Raw genomic sequence first — 19423 nt, 5'->3', positions numbered from 1 at the left:
GCAATGCGTTTCACAAAAATCTGGAAAGACAAAGTCCACGTTCTCAGAATTTTACAGCCTTTCATGCAAGGTTTGAAAAAATCAGGCACTGAATAGTAAAGGAAGAAAATATTTGCAAAATTGTATGTTTGGAATGAGAATCATATCTCTTAAACAGCAACAAAACAAAATAGCAAATTGCCAACAATATCGGCATTTAGAAAATTTTAGCAGTTACTGCAACACCAAATTTGATGACTTGATTTCTCTAGTATTTATTATTATAAATGTGGGACACTGCAAAATAATATGGGATAGTCAGGTTCTTTTCAGTGTTGAACTCAGGTATATTAAGGATGACCACTAAACAAGCAAAATGCTGATAGTCTAATGCCTTTTAATATAAATGAGATTGTATTGATTGTAGTCTTAGTGGAGGACATAAATAGAAAGCCATGAAAAAGTAGCTAATTTAGAAGGATTAAAAGATGTCCTCCTAGTCTGACATTAACGTAACTTTACTGAAGTTAAAGTAGGGAATCTTACAACAATATCAACATCCTATTTAGTATTTAAATAAATAAACAATATTGACATCCTATCAGATATTTAAATAAATAACATTTCAGACTCCAGCACTTTACCAAAACCATTCTAATATGAAAACATCACACAGTGTAATGCTGAAGTGTCTTCCCAATCTGGTGCAAAACTCAGCAGCTCTTCTGTTTCTGAACCCTCAAAAATCTCAGAAGTCCATTTAAAGCATCATTGCACTTTTCAGATTATTTATATCTAAAGGCCTAACCCTTTATTCTCCTCAAATAAAGAATAAAAACAAACAAACAAATAAACAAGGAATCTGATCAGTTACCCAACTACTGCTACCATCAACAAATCTACAACTCAAAGGATTTTTGTTCCTATTAAAGAAAGAAAAAAACCCTAGAAAACCTAGGAAAACTTTTTAATTAACAATGCACTAGATTATTTTTTTCCAAGTCAAGTGTGTTTTAACCATGACTGTAATTGGTAACTATCTTCCTGTCTTTATCTTGACCCATGAGCTTTTTCCCCCTGTCCTGTTGAGAAGGGTAAGTGACAGTGGGGCTGTGTGGGCATCTGGCATCCACTCAAGTTAACCCACCAAACTCAGCATATTCTGTGATTCTATCATCCCATCGAATGACTTACTATGGCTTCTAAATATAACAATGAAACAGAAATACATAGTGAGTGGTGTGAGCTCTGTAGTTACAACTTTTGCTGCTTAAGTTTCTTCCCTTTGTGCATTTAATTCTACAGTCCTGTATAAAATGGGAACCAAATTATAACATTCCCTTGACCATTTTCTTTGCCTTTTCTCAAATCAACAAGCTACATTTTCTATTTTGCGTTAAAATAGTAGAGCTGTTACTTGATAGATTAATTTTAAAGCTTCAATGCAAGATCCTGTAATTTCATGTTAGTGCTTTCAGATTTCTATAATTATATCATGCAACCTTATTTGATTTTAGTTCATTAAATTGCTAGAGCTTTTTTTCCACTTTTGATGTTTGAATTTTCTTTAGTGTTTATGTAACTCACTAGTGATCCTGTAATATTTTTCACTTTCAGCTTTGACACACCCATTAAAAACTGAAGCAAGATAATAATTTAGTTTGTAGGACAGATTTAGATTTTTTTCTATATAAATTCAGTAACACTACTTTTTTGTTCTCTTTTGATTCAAATGGTTAAATAATTGTTAATTTTTTTTGCTCTTTTGTTTCCTGTGCAAGATCCAACTCTACTTAAACAGGATAATTTTTATTTTAAACCTTTGTATCCTGATGTTTAAACTTTCCTCTTATTTTATTCCTTGTTTATTGCCTACTTTCTTCAAATAGCAATCTTCACTAGTCTCCAGTTAGCTCCAGACTTATCTACGTTCTTTTTACTCCCTTGCTTATCCAACTTAAGATGTCCAAGTAGATGGTATGTATTCCGAGTCTGTCAGACGATCCTCTTTCTGAAAGTCCCCATTTTTCTCCATGAAGGCAGTTTTGAGGCAGGACATGAAATCTACCACTTGCATAAGTGTTTCCATTGGATGCTATCTCCCACTCAGAAAAACCCAGATGCAAATATAGAAGAACATAGGACCAACCTTTAGCTGCAACCAATAAGGAAAATTCTTACAATTAATAGTAACAGAAGTTCAAGGCTTCTCCATATCCTAAAGAACTTCCAATAAACCACCTACTTATTTGCACAGCAAATGGAAGAAAATTTGATTAGAAAACTCACAATGTGAATGGTAGTGTTATATTTTGGATGCCTCAAGAACTATCAGACAGGCAACAATTCATAAGATAATTCCTGGATTGATTTGCAAAATGATGAACATTATGTTAAACTCATTTGAGTTTTTGTTATCTTGTCACTTTCAAAATTTTGTGCAGAACTTGAGTCCTTGTACCCGAGTAGTTTGCCAGGTGTTTTTTATCCTGTTTAGTTTGAAATATGAGGAGATTAGAGCTTGTTTCATGTATTTTAAAAGTGCCATTTGTGACTATATCATTTTATATTCCACAGTATGGTGGTGTGTTGACAAATCAAAATGCAGTCCCTGGATGGAAGAAGTTTAGAAATTAGGAAAGAAGAATTTAAGAAAATGAAGTAGTATTAGCTTAGCAACTCAAATATTAAAGGCAAAAAGCCTTTCAAATTTAGGTATAAGGGTCTGTGAGGGATCTCTGAGATCATCAGTTTGAGGCCTCTAGTATTCCAGGAAGCCACATCATACAATCTTTTTCATAACCTTATTAAACTCCATTTAAAATGTGGTTCATTATTTTCATCAGCATTGCTGTTCCAGAACCTCACTGTAGCGATAGTTGGAAATGCCACTGATTGCAGCTAGAGTGTAGCTGAACACTGGACGCAGACAAAAAACTTCTTTATATTTCTCTCCAAATCACTAAATAAATGTCAGTGTTCGGTAGGACTGGGTATGATTAATGCTGAATGGGTAGCACCCAAAAGTCATATATGTCACAGCATATCCCCTATTTGTATTTCTGAGGAGAAAATTAAAAAATTATACAAAAACTTAGCATTTTCAGAACTGCACAAAGGCACTGTTAATTAGTCTAAATCTGAGTATAAGACTTTGGTTTAGTTTTAAAACAACAGACTTAGGATTAGAGATGAAGCCAGAATTACAAAAAATATTTCTTTCCTAATGTGAAAAATTATCATGCAGAAAGCTTTTCATGAATGATTTAATCTGATTGTTGAAGATGAAGGGTCTGTCAGAAAAGAAAATCTGAGTTTTTCTTGATACTGATGGAATAAGTGAAGGACCTTATCTCCAAGTTTTTTCTAGGCTTCTTCTTCTATGGACGGGTTCAAGGATGTAGTATTAGAAATTATATCCTATCAACTGGTCAAACAGATAAGACAACATTTTTATTTTTATCAGCAAAACCCTTATTGTTCATGAAAGAGTATATCTTTCAGCACAGTCCTTCTACCATGCTATTGTTCAGATTACTAAGCTCTGTGTATATTCCTTGTCTGTTTGCCCCCCCAGGACATCCTTGAAAATGAGACATGTTGTTTTAAGGCCGCAAGGGTTTTATCCGTGTGTAAAAAATTAAATAAAATAAATTCAGAACAAATACAGCATTAATATTTTATACATATATTGCTTTAATATTGCATCAGTAGCAAATTAGAATCCAAGCCTAGATTTTCATGTTTTGAATATTAACTGCTGAAGTTTCGTCAGTAGCCTTAGGAGGGTTTGCAGGATTTTAACGCATCATGACAGAAATTATGGTCGGTGTTCATACTAAGTGTGAAGTGTCTGTTTGAAAACAGCAATAAAGTGATGTCAGAGAAGGAAACTGTCTGCCTGATCCTTAATCAACAACAGCAAAAGCAGGCCTGGTACTGTGCACTTACTAAATCTCCGTATTTCTCAGAGTGCAAATAATAGAAGTACTGGGATGCATTAGACACACCCTTGAATGATAATCACCCTGAGGGTAACAGAGAGAGGACTATCTCACATAGAATCTCCACTGTTTGATATAATATTGCCTCATGTATATTGGTCAGATCTTGCAATACATTACATACAAGTACACTACAAGTACACTCCTTCAAGCATTCTCATTAAATGCACTAGGACAACTTTAGTGAATAATAATTTGCATTCAGGAACTTTTGCAAGAGGATATAATCAAATCTATAAATTGAGATTTGTGTCTCTTGTCCAACCTATCATTCCAGCAAAACTTTTCAGTGACCATTCTTGGTCCACAACAGGGAAAAAGAATTACTTAATTAGTTAGTACATACTGATGGCTGAAAATCAGCATTTGCAGCAGTTTTGTCATACAATTTGAATAGCAACGTAATTAACAACACAAACACATACATTTTTATAGAGATAAAAACCTGGAAAAACATGTTATTTATATTTTTAAAGAACATCTGGACTCCAATCTTACAACACAGCCATATTAACAAAGGGTTTCACTCTAACTGAAGGATATGATGGATGTATTTTGTCCAGTATAAGAACTCTTTATCTTGGTAGGAATAAGATCTAGCAAATATATTTAAAATAGTTAAATCTGGATCTAACTTTCAATTTTTGTGGAAAAATGTGGAAAATTTAATTAGAAAAATAATTACTGCAAGTTACAATCAATGAAATTGTAGAAATGATTGGCATGTCTGACAATAATCTGTGACAAAGCATGAGGATGGGCAGGGCAGAGTAGTTATAAAGCGAGAAAAGTCACCCAAATGAAAAAAGGCTCCACCGTTTAGTATGTCTTCTGCACGTTTTCCAGCAGTTCCCAGTCCTCAAAATGAAATGTTCTGTTCTGTATTTAACATCTTGTTTTCATGGGGCAGACTGCTGAATTATCCCTAGCAGTTGTTCTCTGCCTGTCTCTGGAGATCAGGGACTAAACCATGACTCAGAAAGTCACAATATAGTCCCTGATTACCCCTTGCTCCAGGAAGAAAATAAACTGCATTAGCCTTTTACCTGGTACAGATGATTTCTTCCCTCTGCACCAGGCAGGCTGTGCTGGTCAGTATGTCGGGCAAGGGTCATAGCCAGACATTACTCACTCTCCATGCATCTGCAAAGGAGTGGGAATAGCTGCCTTGTAGAGGCCATTCACCCTTTTGTAATGCAATCTGCAGTCAGGGTAAATTGCACTGTGTAAGAGGGCACTTTAAGCTTCTCTCTAGGAGAGAGGTGTATATGACAAACTCGTTTCTTGTCCTGTATCTATAGTATGTGTTTAGGCAAATGACTTTGAAGCATCAAAGCTGCTTATATTGATCTTTAATCCCGGATCTACTGCAGTAGAACTTGATATAACTTCCCACGTTTCGTAGACTGCTGTCTTTGAAATGTGAAGCCAATCGAGGTACACTGTTTAGCACCTCACGAAGCTTAGTCCATGTATGAACAATTGTGACATTTCTAGGGATGACCAGCAATGATCTGAATGCCCATTTCTTCCATATGTATTTTAAGTGAACTATTACTTATGGTCAACATATTCTTGTTTGTTTATTAGAAAAAGAAAATTAGTGTCACTAAGAAAAAAAGATTCTAGATCATCATGGTAACAAAAATGGTCTCTCACCTATAAGCAGGCTAGCAAGACAAGCTAGCTAGTGGGAAAGGCACTCTGTATTTGCCCCCTCTACTTCTGTGTGCACAAATCAAGAGTACTTTTAAAGGGAAAAACAACATAATATCTATTGTTTTTGATTCTGCAACATGAAAGGGAAACAGACACCCAGTTCTTGACCAGTTCAAGCTGTACCCTTTTGATAGATTGCCTTTTGGTCCAGAAAAATGTAAAACTGGAGAGTGAAAATTCAAGGAAAGTGAAAAAAATCATGCACTATGTCAGAATTCGTTATTTCTTTGAAGTTCAGTTTGTTGTCTGCTGTCATGGGACTGCTTTCAAAGACTGCATGGAATATTTAAAAAACAAAGTGAGAAAGCAGGCAGCACTTTCCCATTACAATCTGCAGATATTTTGACACTCCAAACAATAATCATGAGTTTCCCAGGTGCTTGATGTTACATAATTTGTCATGACATCTGCTGTGAGTGCCCCTGGACTTCATCTCTTACTATCCTCCTATCTCTTTTTGTGTCACTTCAGTGGGAGTAGGCGTCATCAAGGAGGTATATGGTGCTGATAATTCAGTATTTTCACAAAGAAGGATTTTCTTTAAAAAAAACAGCCTTCATTCCCACTAATATATGAATGAAGTTTGTCTGAGTAGACTATTACCAAATAAGCGAAATCACCTTGGAAAGAGGACTTCAAGAAAACAAGAAAATTGTCCTTTGTCACAAGACAGATCCTGTACAATGCAAAGGATTTTTAAAATGCTTTCAGATTATTGAGTTACTAGGAGCATACAGAAGTTTGTCATACATATACAATACATATACAATACATATACATGTTGATGCCAAAAGGAAAAAAATATACTGTGCTTGATATATTTAAGAGATAGGAAAAGAAAAACCTTCTTAAGAAAAAAAAATAATGAAAAGATGAGCTATACGAGGCTCTAATAGATAGTCCAGGTCTGATCATTGTTCATGCAAGTGTCTCTTATTGTCTTCAGGGGAGATTTTTGACTCAGTAACTAACAACAGAAAGATAAGGTATTCAGAAGGAACTCTTCCCGAAACACGATATGTATTTTCTTTTCTACTCCTGCTTTGAGAATGTTGGAGCATTATGGTATGTAGAAGACCTCGCTCTAAAATAAACAGTGATAGATCCCTGCCTGAAAGAAATTAGTCATAATAAGATAGTAAATGTCATGGAAAGCCTACTTATTCTGACTCTAGAAAAACCTAGAACTCTCTGTGTCTTTGCTCCGCCTGCATCTCCCTCAGTGCTGACATTGGGTGCAATGTATGCTGAGGAAGCTCAGCTGAAGCTGCTGGCACATGCATGATATGTTTCAAATTACCTCAACAAGGGTATTTGCCACAAAAGTAGCAGTCTGAATTTTAGCCCGTCCTTACCTAACAGAGTTTGAAACTTCCTACTCCTTGTTAGGTTTGTTTTTCAACAGAGTCTAATGCAAAATACTATACATGTGTGCACACACATTGAGGGAGCAGGAGCCGGAATACAGGGCATTGCAAGGTGGCAAAATTGTAAAATGCTTATGTCTTTTACATATGTGATATGAGATCAGCTGTTTTGTGCTTTGTGCTTACTATTGCCTGGCTACAGAGGCTTTCTGAAGAAGCAGCCTCCTGTTGACAGTAAATGAAGTGATCTCTACTCCTGTGTTCAAGCATCTGTATTCTAGTCCGTAGTCTAGACAAACTAAGTGGTTAAAGTAGGAAGTTTGTATTTAGCTGTCTGTGTGTTCGCCTAGTTCCAGGGTTTCCCCTAAAATCACCACACAGCAGAGAAGTCTTTGAATTTTGAATGATAGGAAAACTTCACTGGCAATCGTTTTCCACTTAAAAGAGCTGAGTCTCTCTTGGTATGGGATTTGGAATGAAAAGCAGTGATTCCATTGAAAGACTTTGGGATAGTGTTTGTCCTGGAATCAATGTTGCAAGTTGGACTGCATTTATATGAAACCCCTTGATTTTAAAAGGAGAAATTACTGGTTCACGAACAAAGTATAAATCCCATAAGGGTTACATATTTACTTAATGCCCACGTTTTCTGCTGCTTGTTCCACCACTAAAATCATAACCTTGCTTATAACCTCAGTACTTTCTGTAATAACCACTTGTGATGTAATAAATAGAGGATTAGGACTTTGGGCTGGTAGTAATCAGTAGCAAACTACCAAAGAGTCCGTGGTTTTGCTGGTGTTTCTTTTACAAAAGACCAGAGTGGCAGGAAAAGAAAAAATAAAAGATAAGGAGAATAATCTGTAAATAAAACATTTTCCTAAAATTTTCCCTGAGGTTCTAATCTTTGATGTGACCCAGACAACATCAAAAGAACTTCAGCATATTGAAGGAAGAAACCTATTTCACACCTCCCCTAATCTTGGAAAGCTTCCTCAAAGTCCCAATACAGAATTAACGTAACCCTTTGGGCCTGAATTCTGCATCTTACAAAGTTAATGAAATCAATGGGACACGTGTGAATGGATATATTGGCAAGGTCCTGGCTTTAAATTAACATGCAGACCCCATTTGTTTCCTGATAGCTTCTTAAGGGACATCACAGGCTTGGAACATAAGCACAGGAATGCAAGTCATAGGAATTTAACATTGTGGGTGGGATAGCTTGTCCGGTAAGGCCAATCCCCCTCAACTACGTCATGAATGTGAAACATCTATGTATAATTCTATGATATATTTCCCAATTTTTCTTAACAGAAAAACCAAACCAGACTTACTGTAAGTGTACAGAAATACTGTGATTTAGTCCTAGCTCTAATCAATGGCATGCTGGTGTTTCATTTTGGTGTGAACAGATTCTAACCAGGTACCATGCATCTGCTGCTGTAAATTTCCACTGTGATAGCATATAAAACCCGATTCTTTATTTGTGGGACACACGAAATAAAAGAAAGACTGCTATTCCAATTTATTGTTTTCCTCTCTTTGCAGAAGAGAGGAAAACCTACCAGATCAAAATAGGAAAATATAAGTATTTCCTTTCCATCGATTCATTTTCCTTTTTTTAAGTTACTTTTTAGAAGAGGCTCTGTGTTTTCACTAATATTTGGAGCTGCCAGCTCCAAAGAAACAAAATATAGTGCCTCCAACTGAAATATACTACCTTCCAACTTATCAAGCAACATTCCTAGTAATTTGCTGTAAAGCACACATAATGAAATCAGACAGCAAGAAAAGAATATTTAAAATGTGTGACTAATCGAATTCATTAAGAGATGCACATTTGATATTTTCAGTTGGCTAGTAATACACAAACAAATTCTGCAGTTGTCTATCCTGAGTTATGTATATGTACACAGTAATATTAAAGCCAATAAACAATCCAATAGGAAAATTCCCAGTTAGTATGACATACCTTTTTTGAACCCGCTAAGTTCAAAATGATAGAACTAATGACAGAACAAGTGCAGAAGCTCAGTAAATCACTTATCTTGCCCTATAGTTGCCATTGTTCCTCTTTTCTTACTTTAATGGAGGCACATGGCCTGAGAAAACATGTAGCAGAAGGATATTTTCAGTGTACTGTCAGTCCTAAATTACATCTCTGTGAAAGTAGCACTAGTCATGTCATGCCATTTTACTAAGACAAGGACTCATGAGTGCACTGCCCACAGCAGACTCACATTTCACCTGTCCTTCTGTGGCCTGTACTATATTGACAGAATCTGTGACAAGAAGCTGAACAGATTTGTTGTTCTCAGGTTGACAGGCTTATATTTGTAGCAGTCCCATCTTCTGTTGGCAGCAGGCTCTGCCATAGATGTGGCTGCGGGAGAACACCATTATTCTCTGGTACCCTTAAGATCATGTTACCCAGGTAATCTTCTTGTCTTTCTTCTCCTGAACGCTTGGTTCTGTTCCAGAAAAAGTAAGAGGTGCTGAATTACTGTTTTTGTTATTGTACAGAACTGAAACCCAATTCCAAACCTCCTTCATTATCTCCTCAAGCCTTCCACCCTAATTGACAGCAAGTCTTTATATCTTGATTTGTTCCCATTAGAAGTCCTTGTGCTCCTGAATAAACAGGTAAGGTAATAACTTTAATTACTGCTATAATTAGGTGTATCTGAAGCACCTGTGCTTTGGCATGAGAAAAAAGGACTAAAGCTGAACTTTCCTTTCTGCAACATTGATACGTATTTTTTCTTAATGCCATTCATTTGGCACTAAAAGCACCCAAAGTAGACATGACAGCCTAAGTTTAAGAGTCAGAAAATATTTTTAATTACTATTAAATGAACTTTTTATTACTATAACAAAATAGGAAGAAATATTCAAGTAAAAGGCAATAAAATGTATAAAACAACTTAAAAAACCAGAGCATCTTTGTGTTAGAGTCATTAAAGAAATCAAGCAAAAACAACTGAATCATCAATAGAATAACACAGCGTGGAAATCCATAAGGCATGTCTTTCACAGGTGTGATGTGAGATCAGCTGTTTTGTGCTTTGTGCTTTTATTTTCTTTTTGCATTTATTTTCTTTGTATTAGCAAAACCCTATACTGTGTTAAGTACATGCCAAAAAAAAAAAAAGGCAAAAAATGTATAGTTTTAATTGTCATGATACACTCTTATTGACCAGCGAAGTTGACATTTGAAAGGACTGTTCAACAAAAAAAAAAAAAAAAGGCAAAAAGTATATATATGTCATCACAAAATCTTTCTTGGTGATTTTTGAGCAGTCTTGGGAATCTGGAGAGGTCTCAGCTAACTGGAAGCTGGTGAGCATTTTCCCAATTTTCAAAAAGGGTAAGAAGGAGGACCTGTCAGTCTCACTTTAGTGCCTGGTAAAGTTGAGGAGAAGATTATTCTGAGAGGTGTTGAGAAATATCTGAAAGACGATGCTGTCATTGGTCACAGCCAGCATGGCTTCATGAGGGGAAAGTCCTGCTTATTAAATCTGATTTCCTTCTATGACAAAGTAACCTACCTAGCTGAACAAGGAAAAACAGTTGATGTAATCTTGGCTTTCAGTAAAGCTTTCAATACTGTCTCTCACAGGATCCTTCTGGACAAAATGTCCAGCACACAGCTGGATGAACATATGTGGTGGTGGGTGAGCAACTGGCTCATGGGTCAAGCACAGAGGGTAATAATGAATGGGGTGACATCAGATTGGCCACCTGTCACTAGTGGGGTTCCACAGGGCTCCATCTTAGGCCTTGTACTCTTCAACATCTTCATGAATGACTTGGATGTGGGACTGGAAGGAATACTAGGCAAGTTTGCAGATGACACCACACTGGGAGGAGCTATTGACTCCCTCGAAGGCCCCAAAGGGAGGACAGATTAGGGGACTGGACAATCACAAATCACAAGAAGTTTAACAAGGGAAAGTGCTGGATTCTGCACCTGGGATGGGGCAACCCTGTGTGGGGAATGAGATGCTGGAAAGCAGTGCCATGGAAAGGGACCTGAGGGTTCCTGGTCGATGGCAAGTTAAATATGATCCACAGTGCCCTGGCAGCCAGGAGGGCCAACTGTATCCTGAGGGGCATCAGGCAAAGCCTCTCCAGCCAGTTGAGGGAGGGATTGTCCTGTAGCACTAAATCTGATGAGAAACTTTCTGAGTCCCTTGTTAGATTGTCCCACTCTGCTCTGCACCTTGAGTATTGTGGCAGTTCTGGGCACTGCAATATAAGAAAGATATTAAGCTCTTAGAGAGTGTCCAAAGGAGGGCAACGGAGATGGTGAAGGGCCTTGAGGGGAAGCTGTATGAGGAGTGGCTGAGGTCACTTGTTCTGTTCAGCCTGGAGGAGAGGAGACTGAGGGGAGACCTCACAGCAGCTACAACTTCCTTGAGAGGGGAAGAGGAGGGGCAGGCACTAATCTCTTCTGTGTGGTGACCAGTGACAGGACCCAAGGGAATGGCCTGGAGTTGTGTCAGGGGAGGTTTAGGTTGGATATTAGAAAAAAGTTCTTCAACCAGAGGCTGGTTGGGCACTGGAACAGGCTCTCCAGGGAAGTGGTCACAGCACCAAGCCTGACAGAGCTCAAGAAGCATTTGGAGGATACTCTCAGGCATGTGGTGTGACTCTTGGGGATGGTCCTGTGCAGGTCCAGGAGTTGGACGTGATGATCTTTGTGTTTCCCTTCCAGTTCGGCATATTCTGTGATGTGTATAAAACTAGTATAAAACTAATATAAATTATATTTGTATGGCTAGAATTTGGCTTGCAAACAGTAAGTATGGTACTTTAATTTTCCATTTTAACCAGTGAGAATAGCAAAAGAAAATAATTTTTTAAGCTGTGTATGAATAAATTTACATTTTAAAAAGGAACCAAGTGATTGTAGAAAACATGAGTAAATAGCTCACTTTTGACTGAAACTTTAGATATCTTTAAAATAATTTTCAGATGTAATTAAAGTAGAAAAGCTGAGAATACATAGTCTGCATCCATACCAAAAAAACAAGAAAAGTAGGCAATTAATTCATAGTCACAGATAGAAAGCTTAATTTCAATAATGTTAGGAAATGCTACTATTAAAGAAAGCAATGAAATTCAAAGTTAAGTGTCCAAATTAATGCATCTCAGTATCTGGCCACCAAGGAAAATCAGATTGATTTTTGGAACTGCACAGTAGACTCAATATGCAGGAGGCTTTAGGTAGTCCACATGCATCTACATATAATCTTGAACTATATTTCAGTTGTCTAACTTCAAAAATTTGGATTTTCTTTAGTTCTTTTTATCAAATTCTAACTGGTGCAGTTAATTGGAGCAACTTGATCACAACATGTCTGACAATTATGCCTCCACACTGAAAGATTTGGAAATGCTGAAACCAGAGACATTTTTCAATGACAAATTGCTTTAAATAACATTATACACATGTTCGCTGTTGCATTGCAACATAGGTTTTGAAAAGAAAATTGAGTATTTCAAAGGTTGAAATTGAATCAAAAATTTGTTAAATATTTCAGTTTTGTTTCAATTCTGGAACTGAAAAGGAATTTTTCAAGGGGTCTGGAGATATCTTACACAAACACCTGTACGAAATGTGATGATTTTCAGAAGATGGTTACCTCTCCTATAAAAAGGGACATCACTTCTGTGTATCAAGGTGAGAATTCCTAATGAATATTCACTTTTGAAAATTTTGACCTACACACTTTCCTAACATAAATTTTCATTTGAAGTGATTAGCGTAGTTACCAGAAAACTGTGAGGCAGTCAAAAAGAAGGGAAGTGGTCTATGTGACTGTGAGTTGCGAGACCTAAGAAAGACTGAATAATCTGTCTATTAAAATATGTTCCACACTATAAAAGATTGAAAGCCTACCATAAAACAAGGCACAATAGGGGGATAATATGGGATAACTGACTTGCCATTAACCACACTGTTGTTTTTCTTTAAATAAATAGAAGACTTCAGGCTCTAGTGCTGTCCAATATATACTTTCCTTGAGCATTGAATTTCCATAAAATCAGTCACTATGACCTGAAAAATAGCTGATCTGTGGGAAAGGAATATTTTCTAAAGAAATTTCCTAAGAATTTTTATTAGATGTCCAGTTATATGCAACTATAAGACATAGAGACAAGCCATTTAAATATCTGAACTTCAAAAAAAGTTCCAGTGTCTGGAAAAGAATTAAAGTCTTTTCAGGATTTAGCAATTCTTTAGTTTCATTCCCTCTCACTCTGACCTCTTCGTGGGAGAGCTGTGCTTAGTTCAGCTTTTTACCATTTTAAAATTGTATTTCTTCTTTCAGCTGGTCATGTGAGTTCCATCCATATGAGCACATCCAAGAGACATTCCTGGTCCCAACTGTAGCAGGAGATTAAGTACCTTCCAAAGATGCTCAGCTTTCTCCATTGGCTACATAAGTAGCTTAGGTGTCTAAATTCTGTTCAATGACTCATTTTTAGCTGAACTTGAGGAAAATAAGTTTCAATCTATATAAGGAAATCTGTGAAAACAGATGAAGCATAGGTTGGGATTTCTAAAGAAAAATGTTTGGAAGGTTAAAGTTTTTGTCTGTTTGTAGAACTCCTACTCTAAACATTTCAGTGTTGTTGGAAGATAATAAGGATGTAGAGTATGTATGATAGTCTGAAGCAGATGACTGAATGTTTGACAGATATATGCTGATATACTTGGCAAACTCTAGTATCTTAGAGGGGAAAAAAATCAAAGAATTAATGTCTGCTATTTCTTCATTCTTTCCTTCCAAAGGAAAATATTTGTTGATCAAAATTTGTATTGCTTCCTTTTAATTTTGCTTTATATAACTTTATGCCTTTAAGTTAATTTCTAAACCAGTCCAGAACTACAATATAGATGAGAGTCATCTATTAAATGATGCTGCACCAATGTTTTATTATATAAATCTGCAAAAGAGGTAGAATGTAACAGCTGCTGCATTTCTGCAAATAGTCCAACAGGACACTAATCACAAAACAATATATTAAATGGCTTCTATTTTTCTCATGTGGGATACAAATTAATATGTGCCTTTGCAGCAGAGTCAGCTGGCATGACAGTTGCTGTCCAGGTAAACTTGTGACTCAGAAAACATATAAGTTATTTCAGTTGTAGTACAAAAGAATCACTAGGCTTAAGACATGCAGACAAAACATGGTCTGGTATAGACCATATCATTAATCCAAGACTGCAATATCCAACTGGGATCCAGTCTAAGCATTCTGGTTAGCTTTCCAAGCCAGGAATAGGCTGACACAACATTGCAGTTCTCAAAGTTTATGCCCTTTCGACTGCCCCATTGCAGGCTGGGGATCTGAGTTAAACTAGTAGACAGTCTTGAACCAATCTTATTTCTCATGAAAACATCCACAAGAATAAGTCAAAAGAAAGGATAATCTCAACAAAATTGAAAATTAGCAGATAGTGTTCTGAAATGATTAACAGATTTACAGATACAGGATTTTGAATACAATACTTTCATCAAATTATCCTGGTATTTTAGAGGTGTTAAAATATGCTAGTTTAAATAATGCATTCTCAAAAATGTGTTTCAAAGGCTGATATCTGCTGTATAGTACCTTTTTAATAACATAAGATGCAAAAGATAAGTATCGCCTTTAACTTGAAACATACTTTTTTTCATAATTTGGGTCACCAATTTAATGTGATTTAACATTAAGCTTTCTGAATTTTGTGATCCATTGTAACGGTCTCCTTTTGCAAAGAAAGGTAACTCTATCTGGCATTCACAGCCCAGCATGACTCCAGCATTTTAGAAAGCAATGACTCCTAATAGCTTTTCAACTGCAAGTAGAATACAGGCTAATTGCAACAAAGCCCCTCAGTTTAGTAAAACTTGAATCTCCTGACCGGTCAGACAAATCCATTAGGATTTTATTGGGTCCTAAAAAGAGTTATGTGATTCCCTAGGATCCAATCCTTGTCAATCAGGCGTGGTAAATTGGATTCTTGAATAGGGAAATCCCTAAGGGAGAGAAGATGTTATCTAGATCAGATGCAGTGATTTTTTGACTCTGTGCTCACTAGGTTCTGTTCTCTCTTTAGTGAACCAATAAAACCATAATAAGTATTGATTAACCCATTACTGAGCATTATCCACTGGCTTCTGCCTGACTGTATTTAAACACAACACAGTGCCTCTCTGCTGCCATTGTACAGCTGTTTGCCTTTACATTGGCAGCCTTGTCAAGCTCATGACAGGTTTACTTAGTTTTCAAAACATCTTCAGTCACTTCATGATCATTTCAGATGCACTATTTTAAAAAAAAAAAAAGTCTTGGAAGCTGCTATATTTCCTCTGAAAGAGCAAGGAAAGTAAATAATGATCAACATTTTTATGCTGTGCTGTGCATTTGGAAGTGTTTGTGTTAGCCCTTAAAAAATATCACATACCTTAAAATTAAAACATTATAAAGCATTCAGTCCTGCAGAGGATAATTTTTCTTTAGGAATGGCACAAATTGTGTCTTTTTGATAACTTATGTAATTGTGAGCAATATGACAGCTGTGTAGGTATCTTTCATTTACACCCACCTGCATTCATTAGCTGTTGAATGTGGCATAACTCTCCAGACAGTGGACTACAGAATGTCTGAAGCAATGAAATTTTACTGGTGGGTGGATTGTAAGATTTGCCTCAAAATGGACTGTTCATGCATGAACTTTAGTTTGTGTGGGAGCAAATCTACAGTACTTTTAGAACTTCTTAGTAATCATTAGCTTTTGGAGGAGCTTTCTGAATTTCTGACTGCTACTCAATACTTGAGAGTACAGAGATCACCTAGATAAATTAACTTTGATTACAGGGGACAAGGTCAGGACCTGAATGGACACAGGTCGAACTGATGCATCACAGAACACTCTTTTTTTAACAATCACATGAATCATAGAGCTTTTATAAACTATTTTATTTTATCTTATGTTCAACACATGCAACATTTGCAGGATAAGAGGAATATGTGCTTTGAAAAATTGATGTGTATTTATGTCTTTTTTTAGGTGTAGTTTTCAAGGCTATGTGGTGTTTTGTGTTCATTACAGAATAGTCATTTGATCAAGTGATTTTCAATACATTGTCAAAATAAATTACATTCACTTCATTAGATGTACAGGAAGTATAGCTGAAATGGGGACAAGTATTAATTTAGGACTCTGCAGAAACTGACACTCCATCTTATGACCCTGAGGCTGTATTATTCAAGATACCCCGTGATGGAAGGAAGTCTGTCTCCATAGCAATTACCTAAATCTTTTATCAGTCATTTCTGGAAAGAAAATTAGAGCAATTGTGTCAGGATGGTCATATGGGCAGAAATTGCACACTCATTCAAACCACTTATGTCTCTGACTTTGTCCCTGCTTGATGGCTGCTTTTGTTTACTACTATGCTTTTGAAAGTTTGATTGGACATGAGCAGATGTGCCGTACTGTAACCACAAAAGGTTGTCCTTTGTTTCCTTTCCATTTCTGTCATTTTTTTATTCCTAGAACTGCCACTGAATTACACTATGTTTCTGTTTATTAAGCGACGTCTTCCCTTACATCAAAAAAAGCCAAAAAAGAATCAACAGAAACTAGTTAAAATTAACAGCAGCAAAGTTCTCATTGACATAGCTTTAATTATTACAGAACATGATAGTATTTAATGGCATGGGTTAATTTGATTGAACTCTTTAAAAGTGCTGTTAAGAGCAGTACCTATTTTTATCACATTATATCAATCATATCACACTTGCAGAATTTTATTGACTAGATAATTAGTGCAGTAATACCGGGCTAGCTACTTTTGGAAAATGAAACCTGGCAAAATTTTAGTGTCATGCTATTTTAAAAACAATTAAACCAGATGAAAGGAAGAAGCCTAGTGTTGAATGTGTAGGGCTGTCTCTTTAACAAATAAAACAAAAAGAATGATGCACCTTCTTACTCTACATTTAGATTCTTTTTCACTGTTGGTTTTTAAAATAAGAATAAAAAGCTTAACTGTTGATCAGTTATAGTTGCAGCCTACACTGAGTGGTATGAACAACAGCCTAAGCTTCTCTGTTCAAGTTCCTTGTTCAGGAAAATTTACAATTAATGGCTTTCTTACAACAGCAGAGATATCCCCTTCTTCATGGCTCAGCTAGGGACCTGCCAGACTAATCTATTCCCAGTTTGCTGGCCATGGTCCTTTACTCTATCTGTCTTAGCATATTGATTTCTGAGCTGTCTTATTGGTTCCTAACATAATTATACCAGGAGTGGGTCTCTTAGTACAGCTAATACATTTACACCATGGCATCTAGGGAAGCTTATTACAGCAGCATCCGGTAGCACCGCTACAGTTAAGGGTCAGTTGCCATTTCCATTATAAACCCCATTTTTCAGAGGTTTATACCTTAGCTCTTTTAATCTGTATCAGGCTAAAACTTGGCATAGACATTGTCAGTCTGCATAAAAATTATGTTATTAAAAACATAGATTGGTTAAAGCTGTTAAAAATAATTTTATTGTTCATATAGATACAAAGATATTGATATAGAATACAGAAAGATTTTCTCTCCTTTGAATCTAAAATTGACAGTTTGTAAGCTGAAATATTTTGTTAAAAATATGAACGTTTACTTTACAAAATGCATCTTCTTTAAGCACGTCAAAGAGAAAAACGTCTCCATTGCATAAAGCATTGATAAAACATTATGATAAAAGTGTAATGATTCTTTTGACGCAGTATCATATCCAAAGGACAAGTGGCTCTGGTGCAATGCCAATGAAAATGCCGCAAACAATGTATGAATAATTTTTTTAGAATTTTAAATCAATTTAGTGCTATGAAAGGTGTCAGATTAACAACCCTGGAACCTTAAGCCCTCTGTTTATCCACAGAGTGAGTACTCTTAGGTGTGTGGAGGTGGGGCAAACTGCATGTCTTAACTAGAAGTGAAGGACTAAAAGCAGAGGTAAGAGGATATTTCAGCCTTTCTTTCTAATTCATCTCACTGCTGACATAATAAACAACCAATAAATGTACTCATTTGTGCTAGTTCAGTTTACACTTTTTTTTGTTTATAAAATGTTAACCAGTCCATACTTCGCTTGAATGAGACCACTGATCCCTTCCATAAATTCTCATCCCCTAATACAAGAAAGATATGGACTTACTGGAGCGAGTCCAGCACAGGACCACAAAGATGATAAGGGACGGTAGCACTTTTTATGTGAGGAGATGCTAGGTAAGGTTGGACTATTCAGCCTGAAAGAGAGAAGGCTCAGGGAGACCCCATCAATATGTATGAGAACTTGATGGGAGGGAATGAAGAAAAGAGAATCAAACTCCTCAGCAGAGCCCACTGACAAGAGAAGAAGCAATGAGAATAATTTAAAAATTAAATTCTGGCTGACCACAAACAACTTTTTTCACTGAGATGTGGTCAAATATTGGAACAGGGTTCCCAGAGACATTGTGGAGACTCTATCTGTAGAGCCATTTAAAACTCAACTAGAAATGTCCCTAGGCAACCTGCTTTATGGAAACCTGACTGAGCAGAGGTGTTGAATCAGATGGCTTCTGGAGAGGTTCCTTCCAATACCAAGCATTCTGTGATTTTTTGATTCTGTGTTTACTAAAAACACCCAATTAACCACAGAGAGTGAAGTAAATTAAACACTCTATAAAATAAACATGATACTTTTAGAAAGTTAACATCTAAACTGAAACTTGTCAAATGGTCAGTCAGGTGGGATTGTACCTGTCGGAGCTAAAAAAGATTCTCCGGAATCAGACAGTGGACAACTATCTCTTTATAGTATGTTTTATAATCTTTGCCTAACCTTTGCCTTACTGAACCTCTTTACTACTGTTGAGAGAACTAGTCAAATTCCAGATTTAATATTTGATCAAGGGTGTAAACTACTGAAGAGTTCGCTGTCTTGTTCTAAATGGGCCACTAGGATACTAAGTTGGGGCAAAAGTTTGTTCCAGTTGCCACAAAATGGTATAAATCACAACCTCAGTATCTGGAGCCATGTACAGGAAAGGACCTCATGGTAGTTTGGGAGTGTAAAGCCTCTGGTCAAGCCATGCACTGTCCAGGTATTTTACTTGTATTTAAGGCTCTAAAATAATTCACCACCAAGTTTTTGCAAAGCCTTTTAGTTCTTTAATGACTTGAGGTTGTGTAAAGAGAAAACGTCGACATGTTTTCCCAAGAGATTTCTTTCAATTTAGTGAGAAAATAGGCATTTTGGCAAAAGGCTCACAGGAGTAACATACAACCAAGGCAGAAGCATTTCACTAA

The sequence above is a fragment of the Lepidothrix coronata genome, unplaced genomic scaffold (genome assembly GCF_001604755.1).
Source record: "Lepidothrix coronata isolate B3197 unplaced genomic scaffold, Lepidothrix_coronata-1.0 Scaffold36, whole genome shotgun sequence".
In the NCBI taxonomy this organism is placed as follows: domain Eukaryota; kingdom Metazoa; phylum Chordata; class Aves; order Passeriformes; family Pipridae; genus Lepidothrix; species Lepidothrix coronata.
Note: the sequence above shows the minus strand (reverse complement) of the source record.